Source organism: Vipera ursinii, assembly GCF_947247035.1.
Source record: "Vipera ursinii genome assembly, chromosome: 2".
Lineage (NCBI taxonomy): Eukaryota > Metazoa > Chordata > Lepidosauria > Squamata > Viperidae > Vipera > Vipera ursinii.
Window position 1 is genome coordinate 94,384,737 of NC_139513.1, and position 8,051 is coordinate 94,392,787.

The window sequence follows — 8,051 nt, forward strand, 5'->3', positions numbered from 1 at the left end:
TCATTTTTAATGTGTGCTGTTGTGCCCACAGGAATAAAAAAATGACAATAAAGGTTATTCCTAGCTGAAAAATGTTAATATTAACACTAATCATATGTTAGTAGATTCACATTCAAATTAGTATAACCTAAAAAATGTGGGGTTCTTCTAGAGCAGGCTTGTCAAACTGCTGGCCCACCGGCCGGATGCGTCACACTGAAACCGCGGCCACCCCATTGCCGGCAATGGGAAAAAGTTCCGATACATCGCATGACGTCATGTGATGTCGTGAGTTTGACATGCCTGTTCTAGAGTAGGGGTTCCTAACTCTTCAGCTCATCAACACCTTCATAAAGTTTCTGATTGTTCATTGACCCCTCCATACATTTATTATATGATATAATTTAATAAATACTGCTTTAAATAATAGCATTAAAAGTCATCATAATATTAGCAACCACAATCGTAGTCCCACCAGTTCTTGTGGATTGTTATTGACTGTTTTGGAGCTTGTTCTAAAGCCCAGCAGCAGTTCACTTTCAATTCTAAAAAGATGATTTGGAGTGCGCAGAAAGGTAATTGTAGCACAGGTTTGCCATTGTTTAAAGCAATTGTATTTTTCCAATGATTGTGCAATTACTACATGATCTCAGAAAACTATGTGGCTGCTTTAAAGAGTGGCATACTGATGCTGCATTCAAACTCTCACATACTGCAAAGAATCTTTAGGGCACCAAATCCTTAGCATAGCAGAGCCCTGCTCTTTATAGAGTAAGTAACTTTCTATCATTTAAAAGCCAATAGTTGGCGTATTCCCATGCTGATGCATAATTTAGCACTGCCATATAGAAATGTGATTACAGAATATGCAATAACAGCAAGGTAATAAGCTGGAGCTAATGTATTAGGATATTGTTTTTATGCACAAATTTCTCCCTGATTCCTGTTTGGAAATGAGATAAGTGGACTTCATTGTTGTGAGCCAGATACTTAATGAAATCAAATGTAGTAGCACACTATATATTCAGTGTATGTAAATAAATTAGGACAACTCAGACAAAATAATTGACTTCATAATTTTTTTCAAGTCAATGGAAGAAAGTTAAGAGCATTTGCTTCATAGTCTGGTTCAATCATGCTCAACATGGTTAAAATAAAATTTTATTTTGTGGCCTACATTTCAAAGATGATCCTGTTACTCGAAGAGTGTTTGATGTTTTGGAAATATGTACATAATCTTGCCATATGTTGTTAAAAGGCCATATTTCATCCACAGAATTATCGAGTTTATTTTTCCTCGTAGCAAAGATTACTGTCAACTTTGGAGAAACCTGCTGAGCGAAAGTAGCTTCAAGGGAAAATATGCTTTGAGGCGGGATATAGTGCTCTTCCTAATTTTAAATTGTACTCACTGTTTTATGGCAATTGAAACATTATTATAAAGTTTTCTATGTGCTTAATACTCCCCCCCCCAAAAAAAAAACAGGTTGGACATCATGGGAAAAGCTAGGTAGAAAAAGTAGCTGAGCGCCAAACCAGATGTGACATTTGTCATGTTTTTAGTCTGTATTATTTTTTTTCTGTCTCCTGTCCCATATTTTTATAAACATAATGCAAGCTATTTTAATTGGAACAACCTGAGGGAAAGGGGGGTGGGGTGCATAGCTTTTGGAACTGGCTCAGTATTTTACAGCTGATTTTTGAAAGGGTAGGGGAAAGGGAGAATTAAGGTTGATTTATAGTACTTTGGGGAAGGAGAAAGAGTTATTTAGTAAATTAATTCATGGAGGATGGAAATGAAACCAATAATTTCCAAAGCTGTAGAAAAGATTAGAAAATGAGGGAAAAACCTGTCTCTGAATTTGGAGAAAAGTGACCTCTTTGGACCTTGACTCATAGAATATACTACCTCCAGGAAAGATTTTTCATTGATTTCCTAGCAAAACCAGGAGAACAAATCACAATAGAAAAACTATGAGCTATGTCATGTAGACAGTATGCAAATGTCACAATAATGAAATTCTGTGCTACTACATAATAGAATCATGTGTAAAGGCACCATGGTCTTTAGATACGACATTTTACATATATTCAAAAACTGGGTTTTAATTGTGTCTATTTCCTGGCAGACCTGGGAAGGGGAATAGGAAGATTGCAGAAGGCATGTTCTTGATCACTTTTTTTCCCCATGTAGTACCAGCCTGCAGTCTATTTTTCAGTTTCTAACAGCTAAAGGTAAAGAAATATAATCTTCAATATAAAAAAGGTGGCCCTGTTACTATATCTGATTTTATCCATTTTGTTTATTTATTTGTTAGATTTATATCCTGCCTTTCTTTCAGGCCCTTGAGTGGCATGCGTGTTGTTCTTTTCTCCATTCTCCATTTCCCTCATCCCCGAACATCTAACCTGAAAGACAGTGTCTAGCTTAAAGTCATCCAATTTCTGTGGTTGAGGGTGGTCTTGGGGTTGTGTCAGTCCAAAGCCTCAACCATCTTATGTGATTGAGCATTTTAATTTGGTAAGTATCTAAAATCTCTGTCTATAATTTTATCATAAATATACCTAATTGCTACAGTAAGGGGTAGTATATTCATATCATTAGAAATTCTGTAATTAACATGTTAACATCTTTCCTATTTAAGTTCTTTTTATGTCAATATAAATTTCCACTGTTGTCATGCTGCTTCTTTGATAATCAGACAGCAAACGCATGCCAAAAGTGCAGTCATTATTGTTCACTAATAATGGTATAAGATTTACTGAACTAATGTCCCTCTCTGATTTGTGACTAAAATTCTTAACCATGGATGCTAATAGATAGAGTAGGATAGGTTTTTAGACATTCATTCAGATTTAACAGACATACCTTTCACTGAATGGTCTATTCAACTCAGGTTTTGCTGTACAGTTTTGTGAATGTTTGACTTGTACTTTTATGGAGTCTTCATCTATGCCAACCAAAAACCTACCTATCAATAAATTCACTAATAAAACTCTCTTAGATTCCTAGACCATCCACTCAGTCTCTGACTTTTATCAGTTTATTGATTATGTATAAACATCTGCTTACTTGGCTCCATGACATAATAGAATAGTCTGCATGAGCTGCTAATGAAATTTTTATTCATCAGACAGTGCTCAAAGGCACTAGCTTGTCTGATTTTTCTTTTCAATTTCATTTGCTACTAAAATGTCTGACTCATTTCTGTGAGTGAATTTTGTCTGCAAAAGAGATGTCTGAACCCATAGTGAATGTTGGGAGTGCTGAAGAAAGCTCACTGCAATAAAAGATTGCCCATCCCCTTCAAAGTATGCACATAAACAAATTACTTCGTATGACTAAATCATAGTTTTGACCGATTTTCATTTTTAACTATAAACTCCTTGCCAGCCATCCAAGGTTTTCTGTTCTTTTACTTTTTATGAGTTTTTCAAACTTATTTTTTTTTTAAAAAATGCTTAAACTGACAAAAATTAATATTAGCCTTAAGCATTTACTTTCTGAAAGAAAGTAATAATTTCAGTCTGTCCTGTCATTAGGCCATTAGATTCCCTTTCAAAAATGAATCCTGAACATATGCTTCAGAAAGAGTTTGGAAGACAAACGTGGGATTCTTACTTTCTGCAGGACACCCAGAGATGTTAAAAGAGAGTGTCATGCACCACTTCAGTTTTGACTGGGTCGTCTAACAAAGAGTGATTTTTTCTGTTGCTCAGCCTCATCTGCTGATCAAGTACACACTTCTACAGACAAAAGGAAGGGAGTGTTATACAGGATAGGGAGTGGAATTAAGTAGTGAATATTCCATATGGGTTATGGAGTGGAATTAAGTAGTGAATATCCAGAACTAGCCATGATAAAGAAGACAAAGAGCAGCATTTTAATTGAACAGACATGTTGAAGTTCCTAATGGCATTGCTTCAATGCTACATTATTTATTTACACTGCTAACTAATGATAAATCTCCAATTGACTGTACAATAATTATTCCTGGCATACTACTAACATCCAAACTATATTACTCAATAGGATATAATTCAATTGAGAGAAGCAAATATTTTTCAAAACTAGCCTCACTGTCAAATGGCTGAAAATTTGAGTTTGTTGTAGAATAATGCAATAATGGAAAGCTGATAGCTAATAATTAACCAACTAAATAAAAATGGTGCAGTCATATCCTAATATTTCCAAATTAATTAGAAATTTTAATAGAAATAATTAATAAATTATTACTTTTAAAAGGGATTAATCTTATAGCCAGTGATATTGAAAATAGAGAGGAAAGCATTAGTAATATAAGGATGATAATAATAGGCAGAAGAAACAGTACATCATACAGTATATTCACTATTATTATAAACAATGATGGTAACAGTCACCAAAATGATTCACTGGAAGATCTGTAACAATTATTGTGTGCCAGTAATTTAAAAATTGGTGGAAACATAAGAGTTGAAAAAGTAGTTGAGAATGAGCAGATTAAAATATTGTGGGATTTCTGCATACAATCTGATAGTGACTTGGCTCATAAAACTCCAGATTTAACTGTGGTTGAAAAGAAGAAAGTGTGGGTAATTGATATGACAATATCAGGAAGTAGTAGAATGAAAGACAAAGAATTTGAGAAGATTACAAAGTACCAAGATCTGAAAAACAAAATTGAATGATTATGGCACAATCCAGCTTTGGTGATCCCAGTGGTTATCAGCATGCTGGGCGCCTACCAAAAATTCTTGGAGAGAACTTCCAAATATGTACATTGATAACATTTCCATCTACCAATTGCAAAGGGCCACTTTTTGCTTGGATCCACACATACTATGTCAATACATTATGACATTCTAGATTCTTGGGAAAAACTTGATGAATATGAAGGCCAGGTAAAGAACTGGCAGCTGTGATTTCACATTTCTGTGTATATAGCACTTGTAGTAATAAGCTATAAACTGAAATAGCTATCCTTTTTTCAGCATATAGGATTAACATTTAAAACAGTAGTTGAAAATGCAGCTGCATTCCATTGAACTCAGTTTTCATAATAGTGAATGCAGTACATAGTGTTGCTCTCAATTTACATAGCACATAGAACCTATCTAACATATACCTATCTGGAGTAATAATAACTTGAAAGAAACCAACAAGTAAAATAGTATGTACATGTATATAAAGGAAGGGTTGATAGGGCCTTGAAAATCATATAGTCCAACCCACAGCTTCATTTCTTCTTCTAGTCCAGGGGTCAGCAACCTGAAACAGTGAAAGAGCCACTCGGAACCGGTTCCCTCACAAAAGGAAAAACTGGGAGCCGCAAAAAATGTGTGCGCATGTGCGTACATGGGCGCATGCGCAGAACAGGGTTTGACTGAAGAGTGGAGCCAAGGCGAGATATGCACCTACCCTGCATATTTGAATTGATTGGTTGAACTTTTTTAGTCCCACTTTTTTTTGGGGGGGGACTGCACGTGTCAGATGACTGGGAGCCACAGGAGACGGCTGAAAGAGTCGCATGCGGCTCCGGAGCCGCGGGTTGCAGACCTGTGTTCTAGTCCCTTTGGCTTCTTATGGCTGTCCTTTGGTCCAACCAATTCAGAACCGAGAAGAATGATGGCTTCTCTTCATCTTGACATAACACTTCTGTTAGTACAACCTAAGATTGAGTTGCGTTTTTTTTTTGCAGCTTTTGGTGTACTCCTGCCCCCCACCAGCATATACTCATGCCTTTGATTTTTCCTTACAGATCTGTTTATACTGAGAGAGGATATCCAGTGGTATGTCTAGCTTGGTATTGTTTATGCCACCTGGCAGTAATTTTCAGAGTTTCAGGCAGAAGTTATTGCAAGGGAAAAAAAGAAAACCTTTTGCAATGTGAAGTAATATTTTGTGCCTTTGTACAATGGGGTTTTCCCAACAGAGACTAACTATGATAATGACTTTGTCAGAGATTAAAAAATAAACAACTGTCCCTTATTTTTGTATTAATATTTACTGAATAAGGTTGTGGAGAATCATTTGCAGTTCTGCAAGTCACAGAAATTAAGTTACTGATAACAATGTCCTACTACCCTAATTATAAATTATCCCTTGCCAAAGTAGGATAATTACCACAAAATATTTTCTATTGTTTAGTTTAATTTCATTATCTCCCACAAACATTTGGTTGTATGACTCATTCAAACATGTGCTGTCAAACACCTTTTTATTTTTAGTATGCCTCTTTTTCCAAGCTGTCCGTGGAAAGAAAACTATATGATAAGAATTGAATGAACAATGGGAGGAAGTGGAAACACTGCAATCATTGGCCTTCATTTCACGTGCATTTATTAAGCTTTCCTAACAACTGGTGCATCTAATGGAGTCCAATCTTCTGCAACATTAAGCAATTAGAAAAGCCATTAACCATCCGTCTCTCTCTGTCTGTCTCTCTCTCATCTATCTGTCTGTCTGTCTATCTATCTATCTATCTATCTATCTATCTATCTATCTATCTATCTATCTGAAATATTTACAAAAATGCTTGTTTAATACTGTTAGTTACTGTTTCATCAAAAGCCTTCAAAATTGAGATTGATAATACCAAATAAGTTTTTTCAGCCAAGTTTGTGATTAAGTGAAATCAAGTTTTATTTAACTGATTGCTATTTCAGTCCTCAACTTATCCTTAGTTTCCCCCCTCATTCTCAACACTTTTAGCTCATATAGATTAGATTATGTAGGTGAATAAAAGTACTTCATATTATATGGAAGAGCCAGTTTGGTGTAGTGATTAAGGCACCAGGCTAGAAACCAGAAGACCATGATTTTTAGTCCCATCTAAAAGTGAAAATCACTCTTGGAACTTGTAGACTATTAATTGAACTTTATTAATTTTTAAATGAATTTATTCCATTGTATCTTATCTTCTTCATAAACCTTAGAACAGCATGTAAGTGTTGCTATGAGTATCAAATAATATACTTAAATTATTGATTTTACAATCCAGTAAAGGTCAGCTCCTTTTATACAATGTTAGTATGTATTATTTACTTCAAAATATGGTAGGCTAGCCTTGTAACATTTGGGAATCCAGCTTTACATTCTACAGCCCTAGACTTTGCCCTGACATTTTTCAGCACTGCTCATTTATTTTGTTCACTTATTTTAGGCTTATACCTGTCTTGTTGCAGAAGAGACTTTCTTTGCTCATAGTTGAGGAAAGATTTGAGATTTGACCTTACTCCAAAATTTTGACCACTATGTTCTTTCACCTTTCCTTTACAATTCTGTAAAATGATATATCGTTTATCATTTTCATCAGTTTTTCTCAACCTTGACAACTTTAAGATGTGTGGACTTTAGCACTGAGCCCACATATCTTACAGTTGCCAAAGCTGAGAAACGCTGCTCTAAAATAAAATAAATTATTTTAAAAAATAAATGCATAAAGCATTTCTCCATCCTTCAGGAGAAATGAGCCAAAACTAAAATCCTTCTCCTCTTTTTACAGGAGGCATTGAAGAAAACAACTGTCTGCACACTGCCTTATTCCTCTCAAACCAAGAAAACAAAGTCTTCAGGGAATAAGTCCTCTTTTCCCTGCAACTACCAGTATATTGATGAGAAATGATATTAAAATGGCTTTCTGGTAGACTTGAAAACCACATGTTTCTGTAATTATACACAGAATGTTTATAAGGAGGGAATAACTACATTGGCAAAACTGATATATAGTTAATTGCCTAGATAATCCACTAAAATGCAATAAAGGAAACCACAACAGGAAAGATATTTCAATTGCATTTGTCTTCTAAAATGCAGGTCTGGCAAAAGCGCAGCTCTACATTATACATGATTCTTAATAAAGATAAATGTTAAAAATAACAGATGAAAGTATTGTATCCTTGTGATGCTGCAGCTTATTGCTTAAAGTAGTCTGAAAACACTAAAAAATTTAGGTTAGACCGAGATTTCTTAAGTATCAGAAATCCATTTTTCCAGGAGGATGGTATTCTGAAAATTTGGTCGCTCCTCCTACTTGTACCAAAAGGCAGGATTGTATTAATCCTTAGAGTAAGACAAAAAATGCCCTTTC